At 45.7% G+C, this 17,350-nt stretch overlaps 2 long non-coding RNA genes across 5 annotated transcripts in view; one reads left to right on the top strand and one right to left on the bottom strand.

Annotated features, from left to right (window-relative positions):
• Window positions 1-5,236: 5,236 nt before the first annotated feature.
• On the bottom strand, window positions 5,237-16,913 carry LOC138918411 (uncharacterized). The gene is made up of 3 exons (XR_011427804.1): window positions 16,675-16,913; window positions 6,128-6,272; window positions 5,237-5,904 (listed from the first exon to the last, which is right to left on the bottom strand). It is a non-coding gene; the product is annotated as an uncharacterized lncRNA (long non-coding RNA).
• The window catches only part of LOC106782198 (uncharacterized), a 42,032-nt gene continuing 40,877 nt past the window's right edge, over window positions 16,196-17,350 (top strand). For all 4 annotated transcript variants that reach the window (XR_011427803.1, XR_011427802.1, XR_011427801.1 and 1 more), the window contains exon 1: window positions 16,196-16,447. This is a non-coding gene — a long non-coding RNA (uncharacterized lncRNA). The remainder of the gene's footprint in view (window positions 16,448-17,350) is intronic.

Raw genomic sequence — 17,350 nt, 5'->3', positions numbered from 1 at the left:
TATGTTTATTCTTCCAAGCTATATGCATGTAATCTCTTTCCATCTCTTTATGTCCTTATCTATTTCTTTCAATAACATCTTATACTTTTCATTGTGTAAATCCTTTGCCTCCTTAGTTAAACTTATTCCTAGGTACTTTATTTTTTGCAGTTGTAAATGGAATTGTATTCTTGAGTTCTCTTCCTAGAAGTTCGTTGTTAGAGTACAGAAATGCAACTTTTGTAAGTTGATTTTGTACCCTGCAACTCTACTGTAGTTGTTAATTATTTCTATTAATTTTCCCATGCATTCTTTAGGGTTTTCTATATATGAGATCATGTCGTCTGCAAACAGTGAGAGTTTCACTTCTTCACTCCCTATTTGGATTCCTTTTATTCCTTCCTCTTGCCTAATTGCTCTGGCCAAAACCTCCAGTACTATGTTGAATGAGAGTGGTGATAGTGGGCATCCTTGTCTTGTTCCTGTTCTCAGAGGGATGGTGTTCAGTTTTTCCCCATTGAGTATGATGTTGGCTGTGGGTTTGTCATGTGTGGACTTTATTATGTTGAGGTAATTTCCTTCTATCCCCGTGTTGTTAAGAGTTTTTAGCATAAATGACTGTTGGATCTTGTCAAATGCTTTCTCTGCATCTATTGAGATGATCATGTGATTTTTTCCCCTCATTTTGTTAATGTGGCATATCCCATTGATTGATTGGTAGATGTTCGACCATTCCTGTGTCCCTGGAATAAATCCTGCTTGATGATGATCTATGATCTTTTTGATGTATTGCTGTATTTGGGTTGCCAATATTTTGCTGAGGATTTTTGCATCTATGTCATCAGTGATATTGGCCTGTGGTTTCCTTTTTTGTGTTGTCCTTGTCAGGCTTTGGTATCAGAGTGATGTTGGCCTCATAGAATGTGTTAGGAAGCGTTCGATCTTCCCTAATTTTTTGAAATATCTTGAGAAGGATAGGTATTAAATCATCTCTGAAAGTTTGGTAGAATTCCCCAGGGAAGCCATCTGGTCCTGGGCTTTTATTCTTTGGGTTGCTTTTCATTACTGTTTCAATCTCTTTGCTTGTGATTGGTCTATTCAGATTCTCTATTTCTTCTTCATTCAGCATTGGGAGGTTGTAAGAGTCTAAGAATTTACCCGTTTCCTCTAGATTGCCCATTTTGTTGGCGTATCGTTTTTCGTAGTATTCTCCTATAATACGTTGTATTTCTGTGGTAACCCTTGTTATTTCTCCTCTTTCATTTCTAATTTTATTTATCTGAGCTTTCTCTCTTTTTCTCTTTGTAAGTCTGGGTAGGGGTTTGTCAATTTTATTTATCTTCTCAAAGAACCAGCTCTTTGTTTCATTGATCCATTCTACTGCCTTTTTTGTTTCAATTGCATTTATTTTCACTCTGATTTTTATCATTTCTCTCCTTCTGCTGACTTTGGGCTTTGTTTGTTCTTCTTTTTCTAATTCAATTAGGTGTAGTTTGAGATGGCTTATTTTGTTTTTTTCTTCTTTGTTAAGGTGAGCCTATATTGAGATGAATTTCCCTCTTAATATGGCTTTTGCTGTATCCCATGTGAGTTGGTATGGTATGTTTTCATTTTAATTTGTCTCTAGATATTTTTTGATTTCTCCTTTAATTTCTTCAATGATCCATTGATTGTTCAATAGCATGTTGTTTAGTTTCCACATCTTTGCCCTTTTCTCAGCTTTTTTCTTGTAATTAATTTCTAGCTTTACAGCACTGTGATTGGAAAAGATGCTGGTTATTATTCCAATCTTTTAAATTTATTGAGGCTTGCCTTGTTTCCCATCATAGGGTCTATTCTTGAGAATGTTCCATGTGCACTTGAGAAGAATGTACATTCTGCTGGTTTTGGATGGAGTGTTCTATATATGTCTATTAAGTCCGTCTGGTCTAGCTTTTCGTTTGATGCCACTGTTTCCTTGTTGATTTTCTGTCTGAATGTTCCATTGATGAGAGTGTTGATGTCCCCTAGTATTATTGTGTTATTATTAATATTTTCTTTTAGGTTTGTTAATAGTTCCTTTATGTACTTTGGTGCTCCTGTGTTGGGTGCAGAGATATTTATAAGTGTTATTTCTTCTTGTTGGAATGTCCCTTTGATCATTGTATACTGCTCCTCTTTGTCTCCTTTATCTATCTTATCTTGAAGTCTACTTTGTCTGATATAAGTATTGCGACACCTGCTTTCTTTTGTTTCCATTAGCTTGGAGTATCATCTTCCATCCCTTCACTCTGAGCCTTTGTTTGTCATTGGAGCTGAGATGTGTTTCCTGGAGGCGACAAGTTGTTGGGTCTTGTTCTTTAATCCATCTCACCACTCTGCATCTTTTTATTGGAGAATTCAATCCATTTATGTTTAGAGTGATTATTCATATATGCTGCCACTTTACAACTCATTTTCTGGTTTGCCTGCATTTCCTTTGTTTCTTGTTCTGTGTATTTTGGTCTACCAATCAAGTTATGTAGTTTTTTGTGTTGTGTTTCTTTATTTTTTTCTTATTTATTATTTGTGTCTCTGTTCTGCCTTTTTGTTTAGTGGTTACCATGAGGTTTGTATTCAAGATCTTGTGGATAAGATAGTCCCTTTTCTGATGACCTCTAATTTCCTTAGACCAAACCAATTCAGTCCCTTTCCTCTTCCCCTCCTAAGTTGTTTTTCTCACATCTTATTCCATCTTGTGTTATGAGTTTCTGGTTAAAATGCCAAAATTATCTTTGTTTTTGGTGTTTTCCTTCCCTTTGTCTTTAATGCTATACTTAAGTATTTGCTATCCTGCTCTGATTCTGTCTACTATTTAACTCCTTACTCCATGCTTTGTAATCCCTTTCTCTCCCCCCCTTTTTTTTCAGATATGAGGGTCTTCTTGAGGATTTCTTTTGGGGGGGTCCATCCCGTGGCTATGAACTCCCTTAGCTTATGTTTGTCTGGGAAAGTTTTTATTTCTCCATCATATCTGAAGGATGTTTTCACTGGATAGAGTATTCTTGGCTGAACGTTTTTGTCCTTCAATGATTTGAATATGTAATTGCAGTCTCCCCTAGCCTGTAAAGTTTCTGCAGAGAAATCTGCTGAAAGCCTAATAGGGATTCCTTTGTAGGTTATTTTCTTCTGCCTTACTGCCCTTAGTATTCTTTCTTTGTCATTCAGTTTTGCCAGTTTCACTACTATTTGCCTTGCAGTAGGTCTTTTTCATTGACATATTTAGGAGATCTGGCAGCATCTTCCACGTGGATTTCCTTCCCTAGGTTTAGGAACTTCTGTGCTATTATTTCTTTGAACAAGCTTTCTACTTCATTCTCCTTCTTTTCTCCTCTTGAATACCTATAATTCTTATGTTGCATTTCCTAATTGAGTTGGATATTTCTTGTAGAATTTCTTCACTTATTTTTAGTCTTAGTTCTCTCTCTTCCTCTATCTGGGGCATTTTAACACATCTTTCTTTGATTATGCTGATATGCTTCTCTATGGTGTGTGCTCAAGTGTTCAGGGAATCCATATTTTGTTTCATTTCTTCTATTGTGTCTTTCATCTCTAATATTTATGATTGATTCTTCTTTATAGTTTCAATCTCTTTTGTGAAGTAGCTCCTGAAGTCATTGAATTGTTCCTCTACATTCTTTTACCTCGTTGAGTATTTTGATGAAAGCTGTTTTGAATTCTTTGTCATTTAGATTACATATTTCTGCATCCTCAGGACTGATTTCTGGGCACTTGTCATTTTCTCTCTGGTCTGGAGATCTAATATAATGCTTGATATTTCTAGAGGGAGTTGTTCTCTTCTTTTGCATCTGACATTATTTGGTGGAGTTACTGCCTATCCTCACTGGGTGGGGGTCAAGAGCCACGTGTTTTGAGTCCTCTGCTTCTAGCCAAAATCCCAGGGGCTGGAGCCACGCTGAGTGGGTGGGGAGAGGAGTGCTTTCTTCTGCATGCTGGGGATTTTCTCCCTCTGCTCTCCTGGGGTGTTGGCTTGATAAGGTCACCCCCTGCAAAAGCTTTTGCCCTGGTAGAGGGCTTCCCTCTAGGCTGCAAGGCCCTTGGGAGTCCTTGATGTCCCCATGAATGACTGTCCCCTCCCCTGTTCCTTCCACCTTGGAGGCCTCCCGCAGTCCCGGCTCACAGTGTTTAAGGGGAGGGAATGAAGATTTCTCTTACCCTATTCCACCTCCTCCGAGGCAGGCTCCAGTCTCTTGGCTCTCTGTTGTAGGGCTGAGTGGGCCCCTCAGACATTTTTTCTGTTGTGTTTGGATGTCCTCTGTTGGATTATGGATTTTTCTTTTTTGTTGTATATTGGAGGGGAAAGATTTCTGTGAGATCTCACTCCACCATGATGCTGATGTCACTCGCTCATACTTGGAATCTTGAGGCAACAGTTTTTTTTTTTGGTGGGGAAAATTGGCCTTGAGCTAACATCTGTTCCCAATCTTCCTCTTTTGGCTTGAGGAAGATTGTCCCTGAGCTAACATCTATGCCAATTTTCCTCTATTTTGTATGTGGGATGCTGCCACAGCATGACTTGATGTGCTGTGTGTAGGTCTGCACCCAGGATCCTAACCTGTGAACCCTGGGCTGCTGAAGTGGAGTGCTCGAACTTAACCACTATGCAGCCAGGTTGGTCCCTGCACCGATTTTTTTTAAACAACCCTGAGAAAGAAGTTTTCTTTTTTGAAGAAGAAGAAGACTAGTCCTGAGCTAACATCCCTTCCCATCTTCCTCTACTTTATATGTGGGACGCCTACCACAGCCTGGCTTGCCAAGCAGTGCCATGTCTCCACCAAGGATCCGAACCAGCGAACCCCAGACTGCTGAAGCAGAATGTGTGCACTTAACCACTGCACCACCAGGCCAGCCCCTGAAATTTTCTTGATCTCATATTGATGGCATTCTTTTTGTCCTTTCCTTTCTTTTTTGTACAACCAAGATCCCTTCTAACTTAAACTTATGATTCATTAATGAGACAGAATCAATCACATTTGCCTTGTAATTATTCTCTGTGGGCCTTTACCTCTTGGGAAGCAAAGAGGCAGATACCAATTGAGGCCTCAGCCTCTCAGTCAGAGACAGTGGAAAATCTTTGCTGCTTCATGACTCAAGGAGCTTCTTATCTTCATTTCTCTCTATATCCCACAAATCTCAGATTAGGGGGTTGGAAAAGACCTATAAGCCAATTGTGACTAAATGACAGAAGAAGGGCAAAAACAGACACATGGTCTTTGAGTTGATTCTATGAAGAAGTTTATTGCAAGAAGCACAAGGAGCTTCAGCTCAGCAAAGCTTAAAGGGGATTGGGGCTGGCGCGATGATGAGTGATGCTGATATCTGGGGTGGATTGTGGGATGGGACCATAGCTGTGACTGTGCAGCGTGGCAGATGAGCTTGGTGTAAAGCGCTGACCCAGAGCTTAGGAGATCCAATCCAAGTGAACTGGAACCACTGAATAGGTGGCATTGTCCCCTGGTTGACTGTTGTTACAGGCAACAATGAAGTACTTCCGTGCGCTGGTCTGTCTATAGTTGCAGTTCTTATATGGCTGTGGTGCTGAGGTGAGGTTGCAGTCTGTTATGTCTACCTGCACTGAGCTATTATGACAATTCATGTAGCGAGTCGTAGGGCAGGTTACATTTGGGGTGTTACAAACACTAGCTACAAAAGCAAACGTCGTGTGGAGAAAAGTGTTTATATTTTTGCACCTCTTCGTATAATTGTTAACCCTCAGCATTTCATTATTGCATCGACGGTGGGTCATATTTTTTATGTGCTGAATTTCAAACCACTGAGCCCTGGTTAAACCAGCCGGTGTGGCATGGTATGAGATCACCATTCCCAAGATCCCCAGCAGCAGAAGGAGACAAAGCCGAGAATCCCGCTGTGTTGGAACCATGCTTCCTGTAACAAGAGAAGAGAAGCATCCCCTCCACCTGGCTCGGTAGTGACACACTCTCCTCACTCACCCCGCAGGCCCCTCTTTGTCACTCTGGATCTTATTTCCTTTCCCCTCCCCTCCCCCAAATCTGTCATGTGTCCTGGTCACTAACTTGAGCTCAGCCCTCCTGCAGTTGCTGCCCCATGGCTGTCCCTCCCGTCCCAGCTCTAGGGCTCATTGTCTTACCCAGTCTCTGTGCTGTGGCTCCTGTGAGAACAGACTCAGCTGGTCATCCTGGGGCTCAGGGACAGCTGGTCTCCCTGCTACTTGGAGCTGAAGATATAGAGCAGCCCCTGTGGGTGGAGCCAGCAGAGCCAAGAGGGTTGTGAATCTAGGACATGAAGAAACCCACAGATTGGCACACGGCCCTCTTGTGCAATGAGCCTCTTTGTTTGATCATTTTCCAATCAATGCACGCCCAGGGAGAGCACCGTTGCTGCTTCTGTTGTAACAAATCTAATTCCAGGCAGCCTGTGCAGGGCAGAGCTCTCTCAGTGGTTTTGGTCTCTACTGATTAAAAATATACGCTGGCTGCAGAATAGCCATAGATTTTATAACTCAACTTGGGGTAGAGCACTGAGGGACTGAAGTACATAAGGACAGGCCCAGGACTCGGAACAAATGGAGATAGAGAGGGCTATTGGCACAGAAGGACCCAGGTCCCCCTTTCATGTTTGTATCTCCCTGGTTTCCTCCCACCAAATGTTCTCCAACTCATCACCTCCCTGTGCTGGAAGCCTGAGCTCTGAATTTCCTGCGGCTCAAAATCCTCCTGGGAATTAAAGTAGTTTGATGTGTATCTTTGAGTTGCTTGTTGTTGTTTCTTCTGCTCCCCTTGCATTGAATTCACTTTCTCTTGCTTTAACACTGGTCTGATTTATCCCTTCTCTTCCTGTGAAGGAGCAGAACCTGAAAAACTTAAAGGAGAGTCTTTCTGTAAAACCTTCCAGAGATGAACTTTTGGTAACCTGTAAAGGAGATCGTTTAGAGAGGGGATGTGTATCGAGGTGGGAAAAACTTTGAGATGAGAGATGTTAAATCTCTGGCCAAGCTTCTAGGTTAGAAAGCTGTTAGACCCTTAAATGGTATCATACAACATTCCAACAAAATTAACCCATGTCACTTTTTCCTACCTTTCTCTATCACTGTCTTCTGGAAATGTGATAATGTTACTGTTGATGACTTCATGTCAACAGGGACACAATGATGACCTGGTCAGGACTCAGTACAGAGCTAATAGCACCTTGCCTTAAAATCCTGTTCTTGCTGAAATTCATTAATATCTTTTATCATGAAGTAAGTTTTTTAATGTACGTTTTGTGGAAATCATTTTTATAAGCGATGAGGATGTAAAAATGTAATGTGGATCCAGTACTGTTCTAACCCCTCTGTGATGTTCACAACCAGCCAGAAAAATCTTGTTTGTTTTCCTGACTCCCAAAGGTGAAGGCATTAGAACTACAACTCAGGGTTTCATCTCTTTTGACCAAGTCCTGCTCAGGTGCACGGCACCTCATTGGCAACTCACTATTTCTCAGGGACACTTACCCAAACTGAAATACGAGACATCACCTCTTAACATCTTGCTTTATTCATGAAATCAGAGCAAAGAGAAATAGATGATCACAAGAATTACATTTTTCTTCAGTTCAGTGGAAAATTTGAGGAACTTTTAGCAAACAATTAGAGCACCCTTTCGTAATGATGAAAATACAGTACCTGCATGATTTAGTCTCTCTTTTGCATAGAATATGATGAATATGGCCAAGCCATTGACCCTGGGCTTCATGTTTCCTACTGTCTTTGGGTCCTTTATTCCTCTGTGAAAACATTTTTGAAGGTAGAATTTTTGGAGTTACAGCTCTAGATAAAGCTGTGTACAAATTATGAAATGTGTACAACACGTGGGAAATGAGATGATTGATGTTAGAGAGTACACAGATAAATAGTTAATAGTATTCATTGTCATGTGTTTTGTGTGTAATTAACACATCAGTCCATAATTTCATGTACATTACTGCTGAGGACCAAGTCGTATAAAAGCGTGAGTTGATAAAACGGATAATATTAATTGTAGAGGTGGGATGGAGCTGTGGTCAGGGATGCCTGACTTCTAGAAAACCCTAACATAAACAGTCAGACTTGCCTAGGTCTACAGTCTACTTGCCTGAATTTCTCAGTTTGTGCCAATCCACTTTTTTCTCAATAATAGTCATTATTGCTGATATTTTTAGTAAAAATCTCTTTCTTTCAGAGGGATCCTTGGCCTCTTAACTGTCAAGGCATGTTCTTCCTCCACAGCTGGGATATTTCCCTGCATGGAGCATCACTTCTCCTCCATGGTGGTCTCCTACTTGCCTCACATCCTTCCCTCAAGAGAGACTAGCTTGGCTTTCTGTTAAAGTGTATGGGCTTTTAAAAAAGACAGATCAGAGTTTGACCCACAGCTCTGCTATTCACCAACCACGTGGCTGCAGAGAAGCAGCTTGTCTTTTCTACCAAGGAAATAGTATAATTCTTTATACGGCACAGACATGCTAAGTCTGACGGTGGGTCACAGCATATCCTGGATCTTGAGCACAGGTAAAAGTCTATGCCATCTCTAGAAAAGTCGAGGAGAGGGTTACCTGCAGGACGGCATTGTTGTGAGGTTTAATAAAAATGTCTAGAATGAAATCGGTACACCCTTGTGGTGTTGGGCTCCTTCATTTCCAAAGCTCAATGGAAAATTATAATGTACATAAATGGTGAATGAAGCCAAGATATCTTAGGATACACAGCAGCTGTCAAACAAAGTTTCCTCTTGGGTCTAATAAGTTTGGGGCCTCTTGACTGCCTATTAGACCAAACGTTGGTGAAGGAAGAAGCCTTATCAGAGATTACCAAGATGGGAACTACTACATTGATGTTTGCTGACTGAGAGGTGTCTCCCAGTGTATTTACCAGTCCTCTGATCTAGATGTCTCAGAGGCTTGAAATCATCACGTTGTCTTTTGTGCTGGTCTTTTCTCTGGTTCAGTTGAATGACACTTCTGAGCGATAGGCCTTAGCATCTTCCCTACAATAAAATCACTTAAAATATTGTTTGCATAGTCTTAAAATAAGGATGCAATTATTATATAAGAACACTTTTACTTCAGATAATTATATTTTTTCTGCCTACATTCATAATGATTTAGGAAAATCAAATTTACATAGACGAATAATGCATAATTATCAGCCAAATTTCCCATAAACTTTCTCCTACATGCACACATTTACACCCCCCCCATACCTCTTAATCAAGGTATTAGATTTCTAAATAGAGTCTGAGCTGAAAAGAAGTCCTATAGACATTCATACCAAACCCCTCACTTTCCAGCTGAGGAACAGTAAAAGTAGGATGATATATCAAGTTCATTTAAAACATTAATAATAGAACTGGGAATTGAAAAACATGTCTTCTTACTCTGAGAACTCTATTACCACACGAGGCAATCCAAAATGAAATGGGTCTATCTGTAATTCATAGAGATCTCCAAGAGAACCTTCTTGGCCAGGGTGATGAGACGGGAGAAAAGAAAAGAAGGGGGTGGTAGAGATGGATGTGTGAGAAGGAAGGAGGATGTGATGGAGTATGTTGCTCAGATAAGTACTTAGAGGAGTGAGGAGAGATGGAGACAAACACAGAGCATTGAAGTACGGAGGGTCTGGGGTATGAATAACGAGAGAACAAGGTCTCAGCAGAAGTAAATGCAGATGCCCTACCCTCGTGTCTTCATTCTCTCCTCTGGGACAGACATGACTCCGATGTGGAGCGCCTTCCTACTCATCTGCTGGACAAGACTGTCTTTCTAAACCCAGAAATTTGGATATCTCATCAATCAATTCCCCAGACTCCTCAGCTCCATCAATAGGAGTAATGGAGAGGCCCTTGCATTTGGAGTAAGACCCCCCCCCCCCCAGTCTCCTGACAGGGTTGCTTCTTTGTGCTCAGCAGCATTTGACAGAGCTCTTACTGTGCAGGAAGGTATTGACGGTTGGCATCTCCTTATCATCAGGTTAAGGGCAGAAACTGCAAGAGTACCCAGGGGCTGAAGAAATTGCAAGTGCTGGACATTGAGAAGGCTTTGAGCAACCCTGTGGCCAATGTCCTCATCAGGAGTTCTTACCACAATGCAGAAGATTTTCTCTTGGGACCACATCTTACAAAGTCTTTTGATTACAAATAGTGGCATAATGACATTAGCTGATAATTCAGTGGCTGCTGTGACACTGATGTGGTGATTAAACTAATGAAATAACAGAACAAGCTCACATTTAGCAGTCTTTTGATACCAAGGACAAAATCACGCAGAGAATCCGGTGTACTTTCATTAACGTGGGTTATATTGATTCCTGCAACAAATAAACAGGTCCTCAGCCCAAGATCTTTGCTGTCAACTAGCCATTTGGATTTAAGTGGAGGCAATGGAGGGCAGTTAAAAATGTGCAGAGGGAAGCTTTGGAAGGAGAAACTATCAGAAAATGTGTTTGGGGATGTTCTCTGAACACAGTTTACAGGAGAAAGGTTAAGGATTGGGTAGGGTATCATCTAGACCTCTGTTAGGACACACACGAAGTCTGCCGGGTCATAAACACAAATGTCTACAGGAGCCAGGCGGGTATCATCGCTGAGTGAACAGGCAGGATGGGTGTCAGGAGGGAGGAGTGGAATCAGTGAAGACCTCCTGAGCTTTAAGAAGCAGCGGCTGCTGCTCAGCCCTAGCTGATGATTGCATTGAGGTAATGCTGGTCACATTTTGGGCTATTTTTAAGGCAAGCGAGGAATCCAAATTTTCTGTGTGAGAATCCGGATTTGGAAAGATTACTACCAACTCCAAAAATTATTTTAAAAACAAACAACAACAACAAACCCACTGTAGAGGCCAATCAGAGCAGCTCTTGAGCCAGGTGTACCCACCAGACTGCAGTATGTGGGTCTTACCTCATATTATAAGCACTTGAGTACAGCTCTCTCTACCCATTGAGACTATGGATAAGCACCAGTGAGGGGCGACACTAGACCTAATGCATTTTTACCTCCTCATCATCTATAAAAATGCTTCACACACAATTAATATGCAAAAATTTCTTAATAATTGAAGGAAATAAGGAATTTCACAAAACAAGATGACAAAGCCAAGAGCCATTAGCTCAGTCCTGACCAGGTAACCATTTGAGTCCACATTTATAACAGGACATGAACAGTAGCATGATCCCATTTTCAGGTAACAAGAATATGGAAAGATAGCAAAAAATTAGGTGAATTAATTTTATTGGAAGATGATATTATATCAGGTCAAGAGTCTAATTCCCACTTTTCTCATTTAGAAGCTGGTCCAGGGATTTAAAATCTATCTCTTACACTCAGGCCTTCCCCACCTTTGTGTGCTTTTCCACACCAATCCCTTGTCTAGAATGCCCATCCTTTCCCTAATGCCCCAGCAAATCCCTGTTCATCCTCACAGCCCTGCTCAGATAGAACCTCCTTCTGGAAGCCTTCCTGGACACATCAGGGAAAGTAACTTCCTCCATCCCCTGAACTCCCATAAAACTATGTTCATACAAGTGTTATTACTTCTATCACATGTTTAGTTTCTCTATTTTTCCATAAGCTACTTGGGGATCAAGACCACATTTCATGTATCTTAATATACTCTGTGATTGACACAGTTTCAGGAATAAAGTGAATAGTCCATAAATGCTGGTTTATATATAAAGATAAAATTCCCATTTTATGTAATGAAATACAAGCACTGGGAATGTAAATGTCAGTTGTGTAGAAAACAGCACAGGTGTGAATGAATGCAAGACTCTAGAAACCTAGGTTGGAGTCATTTATACAACACCGGATATTCACTCTTTTACAGATTCTACAGAAAGACCTCTGTGTTTTTTCAAGTTGTTAGTTGACACAAAGGGGAGGCAATAATCAGGTCAAGGCTAAAAATTAGAAAAAGTAAATCCAATGCAAGTGGAACACAGGAAAAAACTCAGAAGAATTTAACAAGTCACTTTAACCCTCTGCAGATTTTTGAGCAGCAAGAGATTCAAACACTCAAGTTTCCAGAACAAGGAGGTGATGAGATGGAGATTGTTTGTGTGACAAGAAAACCAAGGATATCACTAAAACCAGAGAGGAAGCTGGGTTCCTTCTTTGCAAACAGCCCTCCCAGGCTGTATTTGTTCCAAATATTGGGTCCCTCTTTATGTCTCATGGCCCTTTGGTGGGCTGGAGTAAGATTAAAAAGAAGAAGGGAAGAGGGGCGGAGACTGAACTGGCCTGTAGAATCTTAGGAGATTTTGTTGATGTCTGATATCCATATATCTTTAGAGCTTGGATAAAGGCATCTTATTAAGTTCAAAGCGTAAATTTGGAAGAAGATTTGTGCAAGAAAAGAAGAGACCACTTCCCATAACACATTCCACTCTTCTCCTGGCACATCTAATGCAGTCAGTGAAGAATTCCACTAATTCAGAAATGAAAAATAATTTCCATATCATAAATAAGCTCTTTCTCCTCACAATCTTTCAACCTCCAGGGCCTCTGTCTCCCCACGGTCTCTCTAGCAATGAAGGGCTTTATAAAGACAGTCGATTTTCATCCTTCCTGAGGGCAGGGCAATAACAAAAATACCTCCAAAGCCTCTAAATTCTGCGATTTCCAAAACACAGTAGAAGAAAAGGAAAGACTCACTTAACATGGGAATCTTTATGAATCAGGGGAACGTAGGATTATATATTAGTGATCACCACATAAGTTTAAAGTCTTCTTAGGTGTCCTAGCAAATACTCAAAAAATCCTCCTAGAATCCAACTTGACTTGACTCCTTAATGCAATAGCTGCCACATGTACCTTTAGGAAAAGTCACTGATCAAGTGACTAACCGAGATGTTTGGGTTGACACCACCTAACATCTTCCTCCTACTGCCTTGGATAATAGGCTGATAATGGATAACCATGTTGGATTTTCAGCCTTAAAGAGTGGAAGGACAGAGAGGCAGCTGTCAGAAAGCTATGAAATTAGATGCCACTGTGGAAAAACCCTTCCTCTCTGCCTGAGGATGCTATGCTTGATAAAACTAATATATTAGCTAATATTTCCAAAACCTTAATGAAAATGCACATTTACTGACATTACAGATGAATGGGATGAGCTAACGAAGCATTTGAACGTAAGTAGTTTTGTAGAGATAATACCATTTAAATCAGGTAACCAGAACCATATACATATGTGACCAGTAAAAATGGCCAAAAGTAAACATACTAGGTTACTTAGTATGTTCTACAAACATGTATTTCACAGGCAGGGATAATGACAGGGGTCCTGGAGGATGTAAAGGGTGAGAATCACCAGAATGAAGACCTCCTTCCATCTCTCACATTCTAGAACACATAGTTTATTATGGAAATGACATTATCACCTAGAAAATGAAACGGATAATACAGATAGGTTATCCTGGACCACTTTTCCTATTTCAGAGTTGAAGAAACAGAAGGAACAAGAAGGAAAGGCTTTACCCTAAATGTGCTGTGCACCCAGCTCCCTCTAAGAGCTGGCTGGAATAAGCAGGTACACTCCAGCTTTTGAGGGAGATACTCCCGGTTCTGCCACTACTGTATGGTAACTCTGTGGGCCTCTGCTCATTTTTAAAATGAGGATAATAGTGTCTACCTTGTGGGTCATTGTGAGGGTTAAATTACTCACTTTAAGTAAAATGTTTACCCCATAGAAGCTGCTTGAAAATGAGAGCTTGCAATTTGCTCTAAAATTTTCTGTATGTGATCAGAATCTAAATTTGTTCTCTTTACTTGTATCTAAGTTTATCTAACACATATAAACAGGTATTACTTTCTCTCTCTCCGGTATTCAAAGACCTGAACTTTCAAATAATAATGCTGACTTCTATGTGCAGAAACGTTACTGGTCTCTCTTTACAAGAAAGCATTCTGCTGGTCATGTTTATATTCTGGAAGACAATATTCTCCCAGGATTCCTTGGGGCCAGTGACACCCACGTGCATCTGGAAGATTTGGTGTTGCCAACCCACTGCTCCCCCACCCCATACCATACAGGAGCTTCAGTATGCCAGGTCTTAGGAACACTCATAGTGCATGGGAGTGAGCTTGTCATCGGCTAAATACACAGGCTTTATTGTTGCTATTTGTTCCAGGATACACATACCAGGTTGTTTATAGCAGTACAAGATTGGAACAAACTGTATGCCCCTGAATAAGGGACTGGTTAAAGAAATGATTAAGTAGCCAAAGAATAGAATACCATGTAGCCATTAACTAGAGTGTGGTACATCCTTATTCTTTCTTTCTTTCTCTCTCTCTCTGTCTGTCTCTGGCGCTCTTTCTCTGTCTCTCTGTTGATGGGTCCATCAACACGTACGCCTACAGAGACAGAAAACCCTCTTTCCTGCCCCGCTTTACCTAGTTGTGGGACATAAGCACCACCCTGAGACATTTCCAGCCATTGCCAATTGCGCAGCTGCCCCGGGGGAGGCTGACTTGGGCAGGAGCAGCAGGTGGCAGGGCTCTTGGTGGGCCTTGAGAGCCGGCTTGAGAACCTCTGCGGGCCGGGTCAGCTGTCCTGTCCGTCTGACTTTCGCTCGCCTTCACACCCTTTCCTGTCGCCACGGGAGGGGTTGAGTTCCTTCGGAAAGAGCGGTGACTGATCCTGCTCTGCTGCGTGGTGTCGCAGCCACCTGCCTCGATGCCCCTGCTCCTCCTGACCTGGACAGACAGCCGTGGAAGTCGAGGGAGAGACGGAGAGAAAGAGAGCGAGAGGGAGAGGTGGAGGGAGACAGCCAGACAGACCCAGAGACAGAAGGCAACTCTCTGCTCTCTGCCTTGTGGATGGAGCTGGGTTCCAGGGCTGTGGCTGGGCGTGGCGGGCAGTCTGGGCACACGGAAGGCGGCCAGGGAGTGGTCCTTGGTCTCTGCCCTCCTGCGGCAAGGAGACTCCGGAGACCCCACGGACAGCTGGAGCTCCTCAGCGAGAGGACCGCCAGCTGAAGCGAGAGGAAGGCCCTGGGGCCAACCGAGCAGCCTCTCTCGCGCGAGCCCTGAGCCCACAGGTGGCTTTGGGCAACCGGAGCCCGGGCTTCCCCGTCCTCTTCCTCTCCTGCCATGCCGCCCCCAGTCTCCCCCCGGGGGCCGGAGAGGGGGCCGGAGAGGGGGGGCGGTCTGAGCCTTCCCTTCTCTCCCACCACCGCCCACTGAGCCGGGCTGAGCCCCGGGCCGTGGAGTCTCCACAGGTGCGGGCCCAGGGTGCCGTGCCCTTGTAGCCTCCCAGGTGGCCCTCGGGAGCAAGGGTTGGCTCTGCAGCCACAGAGGGTCGCCAGCCTTGAAGGGCCCCATGGGAGGAGACCAGTGGCCAGGGAGCCAGGGCAGAACCTTGGGCCTTCCTCGGATACGCCCCCTGACGGGACGCGGAAGGTGCCGGAGCCTTGGGCCAGCTGCTTGGGTGCTTTGGGGGAAGGGCGGCGGGGAGGTGGGGGGCGAGGGCCGGCAGCTGTGGGCCCTGGCGCCCGGCACCCCGAGGGTGAGACTCCGCCCCTGCCCCCGCCCCCGGGGCACATTCGACTCTTCCTGCCTGGGGCCTCCCCGAGGGCAGCAGGGCCCTCATCTTGGCGGGTGCAGACACGCGTGTCTCCAGGGCGGGAGGTGGGTGGCGACACGCTCATTCCATGGCATGTCACTTGGACGTGGCTTGCCATGCCTCTCTGGGACCGTGGAAGGCTGAGGGAGCGGTCTCGGGGTGGCGGGCAAATGCCAGGGGGGATCTGCAAGGTTTGTGGAAGCCCTGGAGCCGGGACAAGGGGTCCGAGCCGGACCCGGGTCTGCGCTGCCCCTTTCCCTTGGTCCCTGGTCCTCTGCAGGAAGCCCACAGAACCTCGAGCTGCTCCGCGGAGCCACCGCCTCTGCCAAGGGAATGGCGGTGGGCCGCTGGGCAGAGGAGGGGAGGCGAGCCGCGGGACTGGCGGCGCTGGCTGGGGACAGGTGGGCGTGCTCTCCGGGCCTGGCCCGAGAGCGTTCCCGCATCCCTGGGATGGCAAAAGCCAGGCGGTGGTGGGCAGCTGGGCCGGGTGGCGGGGGCTGGGGGGACGAGTCAAAAGCTGGGCGCGGACCCCGGGGCGGTGGGGACGACGGGGAGTCGGTGGGGCGCGGGGCGCGGCCTGCGGGGGCGCGGCGGGGAGGAGGTGGGCGGGGCGCGGCGCTTAGAGACCGGGCTCCTTGAGGGACCTCCGGGGCACCTGGCGCCTGCCCATGGCAGCCGCACGCCCAGGCCGTGCCCTTTCGGGCGGCTTCTCCTCCTTCCCTTTCCTCAGCAAGCCCTCCTCCAGCGGACACGCGCATCCGTTCCGCCAACGCCCCTCTGCCCTCGCTCTGTAGCCGGCTCTCTGGCCCCTCGTGGCTGCGCCTGTCCTCCCCGCCTGGAGACAGGGCTGCGGGGAGGGGCGATAGGGCAACAGGTGAGAGCCCCGGGTTGGGGCGCGGGCAAGGGCGCGGAGGCGGGCGCGGGCGGGGCTCGCCCAGGCCTCTCGCAAGTCGCCGGCCAGGGAAGCCCGGCCGCTACCAAGCCCAGGCTTGCGCGCGGCTCTCTTGCCACCAAAGGGGCTTCGACCACCCCGCGTGTGTTGGCCCCCGGGGCGGCCCAGTGTCCTGGGCCCCGTCATTTCCAGGAAAAGCAGTGCCCCACCTTTGGAGGCGTGCACCCTTCGATAGCTCAGCTGGTAGAGCGGAGGACTGTAGCCTGGACTCGTGTGGACATCCTTAGGTCGCTGGTTCAATTCCGGCTCGAAGGAGGTGCCTGACAGCTTTTGCCCCATCCTGCATCAGGAGGGGCGCTAGCGCCCGGCGCCCAGCCCCACCGCTGCTGCCCCTGCCCTTGGGCCCCCCTGCAGCATCGCAGCCGCCTCCCTCTCCCAGGCCAAAGCCAGGAAAGCCTCTCCCTTCCACCGACACAGGGACTGGACGGGGCGGGGCGAGGCGGGGCTGGCCGGCCTGTTGTCACCAGGGAGCACACGTGCACCTCCTGCCCGCACTCCACACACACACACACACACACACACACACACACACACACACACCCATGCCCTTTATCTCATAATGCGTCCCACCTGCTCCCGCCATTCGGGGCGGCCCCCACCAAATGCCTCGCCCTTTCCCCTTTTCTTCACCCAGCCCTCCTGCTCCCACTCCCGCTTCCCAGCGCCGCCTCTGCCACCACCGCACCGCTTTGCTCCGTATACCTGCACAGCAAGCTCCCTGCCACACAGGTGGGCCCACGGAGAGCCGTCCAGGGCAAGTTCCAGAGGCCGACCAGCATGCACGCTGTCACGCCATCGCGCTGGGCACCCACGGCCCTGGGGCGT

Source organism: Equus caballus, chromosome 1 (assembly GCF_041296265.1).
Source record: "Equus caballus isolate H_3958 breed thoroughbred chromosome 1, TB-T2T, whole genome shotgun sequence".
In the NCBI taxonomy this organism is placed as follows: Eukaryota; Metazoa; Chordata; class Mammalia; order Perissodactyla; family Equidae; genus Equus; species Equus caballus.
Note: the sequence above shows the minus strand (reverse complement) of the source record. Positions and strands in the feature narration are given on the sequence as shown.